Raw genomic sequence first — 14,071 nt, forward strand, 5'->3', positions numbered from 1 at the left:
TTGACTCCCAGGGGAGGCCCCCTTGGTCAAAGCCTTGAACTCCTGCTTGGCTCAGCCTGAGCTGGAGTAGTTTAATTTAACTCTTTCCCTCTCGTGCTCTCTCTCTTTCTTAATTTCTTCCTCCTATTGTAATTAAATTACCATAAAGTTCCATTCTGACTTGAGTGTTTCATTTGGGATTTAAGAAATTAAATCCTTGGTGACCAATAATTTTACATTCAGTTTCAACCCAAAATTTAACTCCTACAGTTGGAAAAGTCTATGCTCTCACCATACTGAAGCAAATGCGAGGATGAAGCAACTGCTTTCTTATGACATCAAAACCAATCAGATGTGCCTGAAGTAGACTTCCCCCTTGCTCATCTCTTCTCTCTTGCCTGATGGTTCAGGAGTGCTTTGGCACTTGGCCAACTCTCTCCTCTGACACTGCCACCACTCTGGCACAGGTCTTTACCACCTCATGCCTGGGTTATTGCATTAGCCTGCTGGTGGGTCTGTCTGCTTCAAATCTGTCCTCACTCCAGTTCATCGTTCCCTCTGTTGTCAAGTGATGTTGCTAAATGCAAGTTAGATCATATAATTTCTCCTCCTCTCCTGCCCCACCCCTTCAATAAACTTCAGTGGCTACCTTTGAAATCATAAAATCTTTATGTTTGGCATTAAAAACTATTTGCAAACTTTTCCCCTTCCTCCTTTTCAGTCTTGTTATATTTCCACATCATATTCATGTAATATTACATTTGTTAAGTAACTACTATGTATCAGATACTTGCTGGGTATAGCAAATCATAATAGTTATCATTTATATAGCACTTACTATATGCTAAGTAATTTAAAATTATTTTCTCTTTTGTTTCTCACAACAACTTTAGGAGGTAAAGCATTATTACTATCCTCGTTTTAAAGAGCTAAGGCAAATAGAAATTAAATGACTTGCCCAGGGTCATACAGCTACTGTCTGAGGCTGGATTTGAATTCAGGTTTCCTTGATTCCAGATCCTATCTACTTCACCTTCCATCTGTCTATAATATACCTATCTTATCATAATGCTTGGTTGTACCTGGTTTCCCATCATATAAAAATTTTATATTCATACATGTACACACATATATCATATACTATATTTACATGAGAATACATACCTATGTACATAGCTACTTATGTGTTTGTATTTTTATATCCATATCTTTGTATCTATATTTATATCTATGCCTACATCTATAGCTACATAGTAAAGCCAAGATGAGAAACTAGCCCTTAAACCTCATTTGCAATCTTTTAAAGCATCTTCTCCCTCAAAAGAAGAGTTAATTTCGGAAACGTCTTTGCATTGGTACCTTAAGCGCAAATTGAAACCCATCCTGTACTCAAGACAAACAGATGGGATTACAGCGCAGGCGTACGTTGCCGTACAATATGGCGGCTTCCACACGCGCGGAAGATCCGCCATAAGTCCCTCCTCCGCAGCCCCTCGTCTCTTCAGAAGCAGGTCAGCGGAAGTGTTTCCAGCCGGGGGGAGGCACGCGGAGACAGTGGTTCCAGCTGTCCCGCCACAAGTCAGCCTGACGTCTCTGCTGGCACCCTACCGGTAAGTGACTTAGTTCTGGAGCCCGAGCCACAGGGAGCCTGCAGGGGAGGAGACATGGAATGGGAGGGCAGCGGCCCGCCTGCCTCAAAGGGGACGCGGCCCGCCCTTTGGGAGGGCAGCTTTTCGCTCGGGGCGGGACCCTGCCCCACCCCCCAACTCCCTCTGTGGCTCCCCAAATTTGGCCCCGTGCCTTCCCCTTCCTCCGCGGGACTTTGCCTAGCTCCGGCCACACTGGTCCTCCTACATCCTGCCTCTCATCCTGCCCACGCCCCGGCTGGGAAGGCGCCTTCTTTGAACCCCGGGAGGTATCCCTACCTGGTTGGTACTCCGAGAGTCCAGTTCCAGGAGTGTGCCCTCTCCATTCACCTGCACTCCTCGCTCTCACACGCACCATTTATTCCTCTGAACCTCCTGGTTCTTTTTTCCAAGCTCAGGGAAGGAGTCTGGGTCTTCGAACCACCTGGAGTCTTTCCTAACTGGCTGGGATCAGATCATCCACTCCCAGGAAGGACTTGGAGTCCTGTTTCAGAGGTGTTAACTTTCTATTCTCTTGCACCCCAGGGAGGGAGTCTGGGTCTCCGAATCACCTGGAGGCATCTATACCTGGGAAGTGCTCTGGGATTCCTGTTTCAGAGTTGGTTCCTCTCCATTCTCCTGCGCCTCTCACTCAAACCTTCACCATTCACGTACCCCAAATCTCCTGGTTCTGCTTGGGCTAGGGTCAAGTGATCGATCACCTGAGAAAGTACTTAGGGAATCCTGTTCCAGAAGTGCCTTCTCCATCCTTCCCCCCCCCCACCCCCCCCCCCCCATTCACCTTCTATTTCTTCTCATCCGTTTCTCTCAAAGGTCTTGGCTCTCTTTTTTTTTGGTTTTGGTTTTGGTGTGTGTTTTTTTTGGCCAAGCTGAGGAGGAAAACTGGGACCTGAAACACCTGGAGCCATTTCCACCTGACTGAGGTTAGGTCCACTTACCTTTGGGATGCGCTCAGGAAGTTATATTCCAGAGGTGTTCCATCGCCATTTCTTTGCAGTCCTTACTCACAAGTTCCATTTATTTTTCCTGAGTCTCCTGGATGTCTTCTCCAAGCTACAGCTTCCATGACTTCCTTCAGATTTTGTCCAGACTAATTTTGCAGCATTCCATTTTCTTCTACTAGACCAAATTTGATGTTGTTGCATATTTAAGTCTTCCTTGTTTCCCCTGGGAAGAAGCAGCAGCTGTGTACCCATTTCCACGCTGCATCCCTTATATCTTTATGATTTTTTTTCATGGGATGGAAAAGTGGGCATTTTATATGATTTCTACCTTATTTTTCTTCCAACCTGAAAAATGAAAAAAAGTCCAATAGGGCTCAGAATTTGGAGCCAGAAGGCCCAGGTTCACATCCCTTCCTCCATCTGCCACTTTGATATTTCTTTTGCTTTGGGAAATCATTTTTCTCTCATATCTGAGTATAAGTTTTCTCATGGTATGAAGTGAAAGGGTTAGATTAGATAGCCTCTAAGGTCTCTTTTACTTATAAGACTAGATAATTACATTTATGGAGTGATTAGAATTTTTGTGTCACTGGTGTTTTTGTCAATTTTGGTGGAAAAATTTGAAACTTCTTAAATAAGGGAAAAGAGCAAATGTGGCTTGTGTAGCTGAACAATGCATACATATATTTTTTTTTTAGTTGTACACTGACAGCTTTTGCACCCCACTAAAAAGGCAAATAGATTTAGTGTCAAAGGGTTCAAATCCTTACCCTGCCATCCCACAGACTGATTTTGACCTAGTAACTCCTTAGGCTTCAGTTTCCTTAACTGTAAAATGAGGGCATTGAAACATGACACTTAGGTCCCTTCCAATTCTAAATACATGATTCTATGATTTAAAAATAAAAATTCATTTTTTCAATTAACAATTTTCCCTCAATTCATCACCTTTGAATAGAAAAAAAATAGAAAAACAAAACCCTTCTAACAAATAGTCAAGTAAAACAAACTCCCACATTATTCTTGTTCACATGTATGTTTTATTTTTTAGCTTGAAAATATAATCTCTGTTAGGAGGTAGGATAGCATTATGATTTTTTTCACTGATATCCTTTTGGCTCTGCTTTTCTTATTCTGTATCACTATATACAAGTATTCTCATATTTAAATAAATTCTTTGAAAAAAAATTTTATTGATGATATTTTTTCACATCATTGTCCTTTCCCAGTGACTACTCTTCTCCCTTCTCCACACCCCATTGAAAGCTCCTATGGAACAAAGAAATACAGTTAAGCAAAACAAGTCAACATATATAAGCCTCATTTCAATGCTGTACATTCTACCACCTCTGTTGACTGGGAAACCAGCTTCATTATTACTATTCTAAAGTCTTAGGTAGTCAATTAATAGAACATTTTTGAAGCCTCAGTTGTTTTTCTTGTGTTGTTCATGTAAATTTTTCTTGTGTCAACCTACTTTTCATATGCATCATAAGTCCTTCAGAACTGCCCCAGACCTTTGTATCACTGATACAAAGACAAGTCTTTCACTGTTGAGCCTTTCACAGTATTGCTGTTACTGTGTCCAATATTCTCTTAGTTCTGCTTATTTCATTTTACATCAGTTCATGTAGGTCTTTCCAGCTCTTTCCTTTTTTTAAGAATTTAAATTTATTTATTAATTAATTTGAAATATTTTTACATGGTTACATGAAACATGTTCTTTCCCTCCCCTCCTCCCACTCGTAGCCAAAGAGCAATTCCACTGGAGTTTATATGTGTCATTGATCAAGACCTATTTCCATATTATTAATATTTGCACTAGGGTGATCTTTTAGAGTCTATATCCCCAATCATATCCCCATTGCACCATGTAATCAAACAGTTGTTTTTCTTCTGTATTTCTACTCCCACAGTTCTTTCTTTGGATGTGGATAGTGTTTTTTCTCATAAGTCCCTCTGAATTATTCTGGATCATTGCATTGCTGCTAGTAGAGAAGTCCATTACATTCGATTGTGCCACAATGTGTCTCTGTTTATAATGTTCTCCTGGTTCTGTTCCTTTCATCAATTCCTGGATGTCTGTTCTAGTTCACATTTTCCAGCTCTTTCTGAAATCATTCTGTTCACCATTTGTTATAGCACAATAGTATTCTATCAGTATCATTTGCCACATTTTGTTCAGTCGTTCTCCAATAGATGGACATCCCCTCAATTTCCAGTTCTTTGCCACCACAAAAAGAACTGCTATAAAATATTTTTGAACAAGTAGGTTCTTTTCCCTTTTTAATACTCTCTGGTATACAGACCTAGTAGTGATATTACAGGATGAAAAGACATGCATTCTTTTAAAGCCCTTTGGGCATAATTACAAACTGCCTTCCAGAATGGTTGAATCAGTTCACAATTTCCCCAATGATGCATTGGTGTGTGTGGGGTCACCTTTGCCCATTTGAGTAATATGAGGTTGAACCTCAGAGTTTATCTTATTATTAGTGATTGATTAGTGATAGCAGTTTTTCCAATGGTGTTCTTTGAGGAATGGATATATATGTGTTTGTGTATATGCATATATGTATATATTTCTAAATCAATTTCCTAACTTTTGAATATCAAACTTTCTTAGAGATACTGTGACAAAAAATTTTTTCCCATTTCACTTTTCCTCCCAAGAACTAGGTGACACAGTGAATAGTGTTGGACTTGGATTCAAGAAAACCTGAGTGCAAATCCTGCCTTAGATATTTACTAATTGTATGACCCTGGGTGAATCATACAAGCTTCTGTCAGCTTCCACTTTCTTAACTGTACACTCCCAAGATTATGTGAGGATCAATGAGATCATAAATATAAAGTACTTTATAAATCTTACAGCTTTATATAAGTGCTAGGTATAAGAATATTCTAACTGTATTTTGTGGAAAAACTTTTATTTTTGCTAAGTTGAAATTGTCTATTTTTCCTTGTACCTGAAAATTTGTATATGATTTCCTTTTGGACCTTATTGTGGTATAAAGTATAAGATATTGGTCTAAACCTACTTTCTGCCATATTGTTTTCTTGTATCCCCTAATACTTGGTGATCCTTCGTTTATAAACACCTGGCTGCTATGTTCAACTAATGAAACCAGTTTCAAGCCCAAGTTCCCTGACTTCAGAGTCAATCCTCTTTCCATTGTACCATATGATAAATAATCACTTTAAAGTGCTTTATTTAAAAAAAAAAAGAAAAAGAAATAGTACTTTAAGCAACTCAACCAAATTGTCAGATAAGACTGAAACTCAGTGTTGGCAGGGTTGAGGAGAAACTGGGGTAGGGGTGGAGTGGGCATGGAACAATATGTATGCAGAAAACTAAATACAAAATACTTTGAAAATGGATACACTCTAATCTCCCTGGGAAGGCATTAGCCATTGGAGCCACCAGGATAGACTTCCTGTAGAAAGTGGCTTATAAGTTGAACTTTAAAAGAAGCCATGGATCCAGATGGAGATGCTTAAAAGGAGGTTAGTGATTGTGACTAGAGCTCATAAAGATGATAGTGGAAGGAATGGAAACTGATGAAGCCACCAAGAGTGGATCAGATGATTATCCTTCATACTTGAAGAAGACCAAAATGATATCTCACTGTTTAATTAAGTAAGACAGAGCTGAACAAAGTCTTTAACTTCACTCTCTCTTCTAGAATCATGAAACCAGGGACAGGACAAAAGTCAAGATGACTATCTTGGCCTCTTCACCATCTAACTGAGCTCTCAGTCGGCTTCAGCCACCTTCATGGCTCTTGGAATAAACTGTTTTCATCTACCCAATGTACCTAGGGAAGTCTTCTTATGACCAGAGTAGCCACCTCCTTACCTCACTGACAGGTTGGAGGCCTCTCAGTTGCTCTTATCCTGGTTTAGCCCATCCGTTAGATGGTTTTACTGAGATGGAGCTGCTGTACATGTAGCTTCTTGGGACAACCCAGGTGAGAGCTGTGTGGTGGCAGTTGGGTGGATACCAGAGGGGGAAAGCAGCCCTGAAAAGGGCCTGGGAAACCCTCACACCAGAGGCTTCCCTGAACACCTTGTTACCCCCCTCACAAAGAGTAAATGTGGAGTGAAGAGGAGAGGATCCATTTACAGAACCATGGGGATTACATGAATGATGATCCAGAAAAGGAAATTGAAGAGATGAGGACCAGGAAAAAGTAGTGTCAGGAAAACACTCAACATACCCACACATACACTCACACAGTCACTCACTCCCTCACTAAGCACTGTTATTGCCAAATCATATCTTTAAAAAAAATTTCTCCAGTTATATGTAAAAACAATTTTTAACATTCATTGAGAAGGCAAGCAATTTGATATGTTATGCATGTGCATAACACATGCATACACAGCCAAATCTTTTCTACAGGCTAAATATTTGTTCTTTCGGCTGCTTCTCTCTTGGCCTACTTTCCAATTTCTTTACTTTCCTAATTGTCCTACAGTTTGCCAATGTTCTTCCTCAAATGTAGTACTTGGAGAATGTGATATTCCAAGATAGTGTGATCATTGCAGATGATGGTGGTTTTGTCATTTCTTGTCTTTCTTGGCATTTGACATGTTGATAAATTCTCTCCTCACTGGATGGATATTTGTGGCACTGCTCACTCGATTGTCTTTTGACCTCTTTGACCACTCCCTTCTCTGTCTCTTTTGCAAAGTCATCACCAAATACCCTCTACCTGTAGATATACCTCAAGGCTCTGTCTTGGGTCCTCATTTCTTTTCTTTCTCATTATTTCTAATTCAACGACCTCAGTAGGTCCCATGAGTTTAATTATCTCTGTACTGATGAATCTCAGATTTATTCTATTTCTAGACATATTGAGTTCTAGTCCTATATTATGATCAGTTGCCAAATGGACATTTTGAATTAGATTCCCGATGTGTTAGAACCTTTGAGAGCTGATAGTTAATTTTTCAGTGTTGCACATGAGAAATCAGCAACCAGTACAATTTGAAGGCTGGATTTATTGTTTTGTTGGTTATCTAGACTTAATAAAGTGATGGGGAAAATGTTAAAAATGTTGAAGATTAAGCTTAAAAGTGTTTTCATATGCCTATTTCTAAAAAAGGAGAGCTAAGCACCCTTGTACTATAGAGATTTTATACTAAACATGTCTAAAACAGAATTCAACTCCTGCTATACTACATCAATCTAATTCTGCCCTTCTTTTGAACGTCATTTCTTTCCTGAGTACCCCATTCTTTTCATCTCCTAGGTTCATGATCTTGGCATTATCTTTAATATCTCACCCTCCCCTCACATATTATTCACTTATTTGCCAAATCTTGTTGTTTCTACCTTCTCAGTATTTAAAATCTGACCCTTCTCTCCAATTAGATGGCTTCTACTCCAGATTATCATTTTTTTATTTACATGTAGAAAGAATTTTCTTCAACAATTGTTTTTCTGACTTTGCAGTCCACATATTCCTCTTCTAGTTTAGGCCCCAAACACTGTTTTCCTAGACTATTGCAATGGGGAGTGGAACCAAGACAGCTGCATAGTAGTAGCAGGGAAATCCTGAAGCTGCTCTGAATATCCTTCCAAACTGATTTGAGGAGCTTTAAAAAAGCTCCTCAAAAGGACAGAAGTCAAAGCAGGACAAGCAAAGGCACCCTCCCACTAAACACAATGTGAAAACTAGACTATTGCAATGGCCATATCTGCCAACCCAGTTTTCTGATGGACTGCTCTGTCCATACAGTTTAATAACTTTTAGCTCCCTGGTAACCTTCAGCATAAAATAGAAACTCTATTGTTTGCCAGGTAATCATCTAGCTCGAATTTACCTTTCTAGCTTTATTACATATGACTCAACTTGAGTGCTCTGCTTTTTAATGAGGATTTTCCTGATTCCCTCAACTACTTATGTCTTCTACCCAAAACTTAACTGGCATATATTTTGCTTCTACTTATATGTACACATGTTTTCTCCCAATAGAATGTAAGCTCCTTGAAGGAAAGGACTTTTCCTTTTTTGGTATTTCTATCTTTAGCATGTAGCACAATATCTAAGTACATACCCAGCATTTTATAAATGGTTGGTTTTTTTTTTTTTTACTAGATGGAGAAATATACACTAGAAAATCTAGGTACATAGATTTGGTACTATTTGAAAGGCCACAATGTCAATTTGGAAAGAAGTCTCTAGAGGTATCACTCAAGGGTTTATGTTCAACTCTGTGTGATGTTTATAATTTTTATTAATAACTCACTGACTTCCTGGCTTCCTTTAAGTCCCAGCTAAAATCTTATCTTCTACAAGGAAGTCTTGCACAACCCCATTTAATTCTAATACCTTCCCTCTGTTATTTCCTACTTATGTTGTTTTTAACCTTTTCATTGTCTATATTTGTTTGCAACTCATCTCTCCCGTTAGATTGTAAGCTCCTTGAGGGCAGGGACTGGTCTTTTTCCTCTTTTTGTATCCTCATAGCTTAGCATGGTGCCAAGCACATAGTAGGCTCTTAAGTGTTTATTTATTGATTGATTAACTTGAAGACATAAGTGATGTATTTATGAAACTTGAAGGCACAAAACTAAAGATAGGTACTGTTTGTTGGATGATGAATCAAGATCTGAATAGATGGGCACAACTAGTGTAAAGATGAATTTAGAGTTGTGACTTAAAATCTATATTTAATTGGTCGCCAGGGGAAATCCCAAATAAAATACCCAAGTCAGTCTGGTACTTTACTATGGTAATTTAATTAATATAGAGGGAAGGAATTAAGGAGAGGGAAGGAAGGGGATATAGGATTTCTCCCTCCTGTCCTGTGCTAGGGGGAATTTAAAAATCCCTGCCTTTAGGTCTCTGAAGAAGATTAGAGGCTTCTAAGAGGATAAAGTTGGAAAGTAAAGGAGGAAAACTCGGCCAGAAAGTCACCAGAGAACTGAACAATAGCTTGTAGCCACGCTAAGATGCCGAAAGGCTCAGCATGTTCCTCTCTGCTAATTCTTCACCACTAATAAGGGAAAGAGAGTCCTTCTATTCCTTCCGGATCCTTCCGGAGACAGCAAGGGAGCCAAATATATAGATCTTTCACCCTTGTGTCTCCTCTAAATTTTCACTTATACCAATCACATCAAAGGGTTTCTCCAGGACTGCCCATACTTTTAGTTCTCACCTTCTTTGATTAGATTATATCTTTTAAGTTACTTAACTTCACCTTTGGTTAAGTTGCTTGACCTTTTTGTGATTAATTTAACCTTTATAGTTACTTAACACCTTTTTGTATTAAGATCTAAAAATAGACTTAGCTTCACTATAAGGTGAGAACTAATTACCTTCATTGTTCAATCAGGAGATTACTTTATCTTCCCCTAAAGTAAGGTTTAAGAAGGGTGGAGTATTTTAAAGTTTACACTAGGAAGTGCAGTGGATAGAGCACTAGGCTTAGAGTTAGGAGGCCTTAGGTTCAACTCTGGATTTAGATGGTCCTAAGGTGTGTGACCCTCAGTAAGTCACTTAACCCCAATTGTAAAGCTCTTCAACTGATACTAAGACAGAACGCAAGGGTTTAAGAAAAAGATCCAAAGAGATCCTGATCAACAAGAATGATGAGCTGAATTTGATAAGCTGAAATGAAGTTAGGGAAAAATCTCAAGTCCTAAACTTCAAGAGTCAATTGCAAAAAAAAAATAGGATATAGAAAACATAACTAGAAAAAAATTTCTGTGAACAAGATTTGGGGGGATTTAGAGAACTTAAAACTCAATGGGTCTACTGTGGCATGGCTACCAAAAGAGTTAATGTGGGAGGAAAAGGTGTTAGCTATGTTAACCAATCAACAAGTCTTTTTAAACACTTCTGATGTGAAGACTTGCAGAATCTTTTTCAAGGCTGCTCATCCAACTTAGGTGTCCATCTTTCACTCAGCTCTCACTTTTGTCTCCAAGAAGCTGAAGCACATGCAGCAGTCACACTCTGGAAACACCATGTCAGCAGATGGGCTTAACCAATTGAGGGTAACTAACAGGTGTCAAACTTATCAGTGAGTGAGGGAGACATCTATCCCAAACATATGAAGACTTCCCCTGATGGAATGGGCAGATGAGAATGATTTGTTCCAAAGGCCTTGAAGGAAGCTTGAGGCAGGGTGCTATGGAGTGTCAAGGTCATCCATTGCATCCCAGGCCATCACTAGTTGTCCTGACTTTTGTCCTTTCCATGACTCTGTAAGAGAGAGAGTGAGGCTGACAAGTTTGTGCAGTTCTGCCTCAGCTCAATCCAATTAATTTCCAAGTCATCACCCTGTGGTGGTATTGGTCTTCTTCAGAAACCAAGGACAAAAACAACTTTAAGCACCAACATTGTGCCCCAGGTACTATGTTATCTATAGGTAGGCTTTAGGTTAAAATCAAAGAATGCAACAATTCCTACTTGAAATGAGTAGGACTTGAGAATGCTGTCAATAAATAAGAATTTATTGAGCATATGTGACAAGCACTGTGCTAGAGATACAAAGACAAAAATGAAACAATCCTTTCCCTCAAAGAGCTTATACAATCTAGGCAGGGAAGACAACACGTACATATATAGAGCCATAGAAATAGATACAAGGTAATTGGAGGAAAAGACATTAGAAACTGGGGAATTAGGAAAATCCCATTATAGAAAGTTTTACTCTAATTGAGCCCTAAAGGAAACCAAGGATTCTTAGAGACAGAAAAGACAAAGGGATGTATATTCCAGGTACATCCAAGGGGACAACCTGGTCAAAGCAGAGATGAAAGATGAAATGTCCTGTATTAAGAAAGCGAGTTTGACTGGACTGTAGGATGCATCAGAGGGAGTGATGTGTAATTAGGCTAGAAAGGTAATTTGGGACCAGATTATGAAGGGCTTTAAATAATAAAGTGGAGTTTGTATTAGTTGCTGGACATAATTGGGGGCCACAAGAATTTGCTGAATTGAGGCCTTACTTAGCCAGAACAAAGCCTTAGGAAAATCAGAATTGCAGATTTGGGAAGGATGTATTGATAAGGGGAAAGACTTTAGGTAAGGAGACCAATTGAGGCTTTTGCTTCCAGGTGGTGTAGATGAGGATCTAGGATCAGTGCAGACTATAAGAATAGTAAAAAATATTTGGTGAAATGCCTTGCTGAAATCTTGATAGAGTATATTTGTCACACCCCTTATCTTCCATTTAGTAACCATGTCAGAAAAGGAAATGAAGTTAATCCATTATTATTTATTCTTTTTCAAATTCTGTAATTAAAAAAAGCAAATGAGATGAGCATTTCTATATTTAAAATAAAACAGAAAAATAATACTGGGAGACAAATCTGTATTAAATATAGTTTGTTTTTCAAGTATGTAATAGATTGAACATCCTATTTTTACTAAATTAAAAAAAAATTTTTTAGTAAGCAAAAATCTACTTTCCATCACATCTCCACACCCTAATTGAGAGAATGGAAAAACAATACCTCATTTACAAAAATGTAGTCAAACAAAACAGATTTCTGTATTTGGCATGTCAGAAAATAAATTTCAATCTACACTCTTGAAAAGTCTTTCATCTCTCAATCAGGAAATGGATAGTCTCTTTGTTAAAAACTAAATTAAATCTGGTCCTTATTTTCCATAGAGTTTATTAATATTTACTTGAATAAGAAAGCAGACAGAGAGAAGGAAGCCTATTCTAAACTAGCTACATGGATACTCTCCACATGACTCTCCATTTCTGCCTTTTCACAGCATCCTGGAGTGAATAGAGAGACCTCACTTCCTGGAAACCCCATCTTTTATATCTTCTTTACCCGGGATCCTAACCTGATCCTTTCCGGATCATGTGCCTAGGTCACTGTCCCATGACCCATGATGGAGTACTGACTCGATGTAATACTGGGACACAGGACCGAAGTATGTGATCCTGGGAGGGGGGTTCCTTTCACACATCTTTCAACATGAGTCCTCTTCATCTGTGGTTGGTCATCATGCTGATCAGAATTTCTAAGTCTTTCAAAATTATTTCTTTTACAATATTATTGCCATTAAATAAGTTGTTCTGCTTACTTCACTCTTCATCAGTTCTTGACAGTTTTCCCAGGTTTCTCTGAAACCATTCCCATTGCCATTTCTTACAGCAAAATGGGATTCCATTACATTGATTCTACTTATTTTGTTCTCTAAATTCTTGTAATGTTTTGGGCTGTATGGTTTTGGTTTTTGTTTATTTGTTTTTAGTGTTTTGGCGTGTTGTGTAAACCTTAAAATTTCACAGACTTATGAATGTTAAAAATTTTACTCCACATTGAGGAATCCTCCAATTCCCTACTTGAAATAGTTCCCTACCAGATAGTGAGAACTCTACTTGAATGTGAAAACTCCTTGCTATGGAAGGATCTCTACCCTATCCCTACTTGGGACTGCTTTAGGGGAGAAAACTCCTTGCTATGGGAGGAATTCTATTCGGCACTTAAGAATGCTTTAGGGCAGAAAACTCCTTGCTAAACAATGAAAGTACTTGAAAACCATACTTATAAAGGAAAGGAGTTCTTTGAGCCATGCCTATTTTTGGAATTGATACAATGGGATGCTAAGTGCCTATAAAGGTGGGGCAACTTGTAAACTACTTAGACCTAAAAGGTGAAAACTTACTCAGAGGTTTTCTCTTAATGAAATTAGTCTACACAGCAGCATTTTTTTTCTGACTTATTAAAGAGATTAATCTACTCAGCTGTGAATTCAAAATGGGCTGTCTTTTGGAAAACATCTACAGTGATTGGTAGATGGAAGAACTTAGGGGAGGTGACATAGGAGATTTTGCCCTTAAAAATAACAGCTCAGAGAAGAGCTGGAGGTGATTCTGAAACATTCAGATTGAGGGAGTCATTCTGAAACATTCAGATTGAAGAGCTCATTCTGAAACATTCAAATTGAGGAGGACTGATTCTGAAACATTCAGATGGAGGAGGGAGCTGCAGCTGAGATGATGCTGGCCTGGTGTCACTAGAATTCTTTCTTAGGCAGACCTTGTAGTGAGTGTTAAAAGACTGACTGACTGATCTCTCTCTCTTAAGACTCAGGTCTAGGCCATGTTGGCTTAAGGCCCTTCATACTTATTCCTTTTTCTCTCTTTTCTTTAATTCCACATTTGTATTAATTAAAATCTCTATAAAACCCAGTTGACTTGGGTATTTGAATAATTGGGAATATTTCCCTGGCGACCACCTTATATTTGATTTAAAAACCAAGACACTGTAGTGAAACATATTTTCTGCGGTCAAATTTACTCACCCTCTCTTATATCTATCACAATTTATATCTTCCACCATTTTAACTCACTACAGTTTAAGACCTCAACCATTTTAAATCCCACAGTGTGGATTTGGTACCTGATTGCATTGAAGTCAGAAATAGGTTTTCTTTACAGCATTTAGTACAGTGCCTGACATAACTTAGGTACTTAAATATTTTTTAATTGAGACTTAAAATCTCCCTTATTTTGAGT

At 38.6% G+C, this 14,071-nt stretch overlaps 1 protein-coding gene and 1 long non-coding RNA gene across 5 annotated transcripts in view; one reads left to right on the forward strand and one right to left on the reverse strand.

Moving 5' to 3' along the window:
* Nucleotides 1-1,361: 1,361 nt before the first annotated feature.
* EXD2 (exonuclease 3'-5' domain containing 2) overlaps nt 1,362-14,071 on the forward strand; it is a 77,299-nt gene continuing 64,589 nt past the window's right edge. Inside the window, exon 1 of one of the 2 annotated variants that reach the window (XM_007473106.3) lies at nt 1,362-1,589. The gene's annotated coding sequence lies outside the window, so the exon portion shown is untranslated. The remainder of the gene's footprint in view (nt 1,590-14,071) is intronic. The other variant, XM_007473108.3, reaches the window with a different exon arrangement.
* Nucleotides 3,442-14,071, reverse strand: part of LOC103095471 (uncharacterized) — a 67,090-nt gene continuing 56,460 nt past the window's right edge. For all 3 annotated transcript variants that reach the window (XR_008915009.1, XR_008915010.1, XR_457461.3), the window contains one exon: nt 3,442-3,838. This is a non-coding gene — a long non-coding RNA (uncharacterized LOC103095471). The remainder of the gene's footprint in view (nt 3,839-14,071) is intronic.

Source organism: Monodelphis domestica, chromosome 1, assembly GCF_027887165.1.
Source record: "Monodelphis domestica isolate mMonDom1 chromosome 1, mMonDom1.pri, whole genome shotgun sequence".
NCBI classification, from domain to species: Eukaryota; Metazoa; Chordata; class Mammalia; order Didelphimorphia; family Didelphidae; genus Monodelphis; species Monodelphis domestica.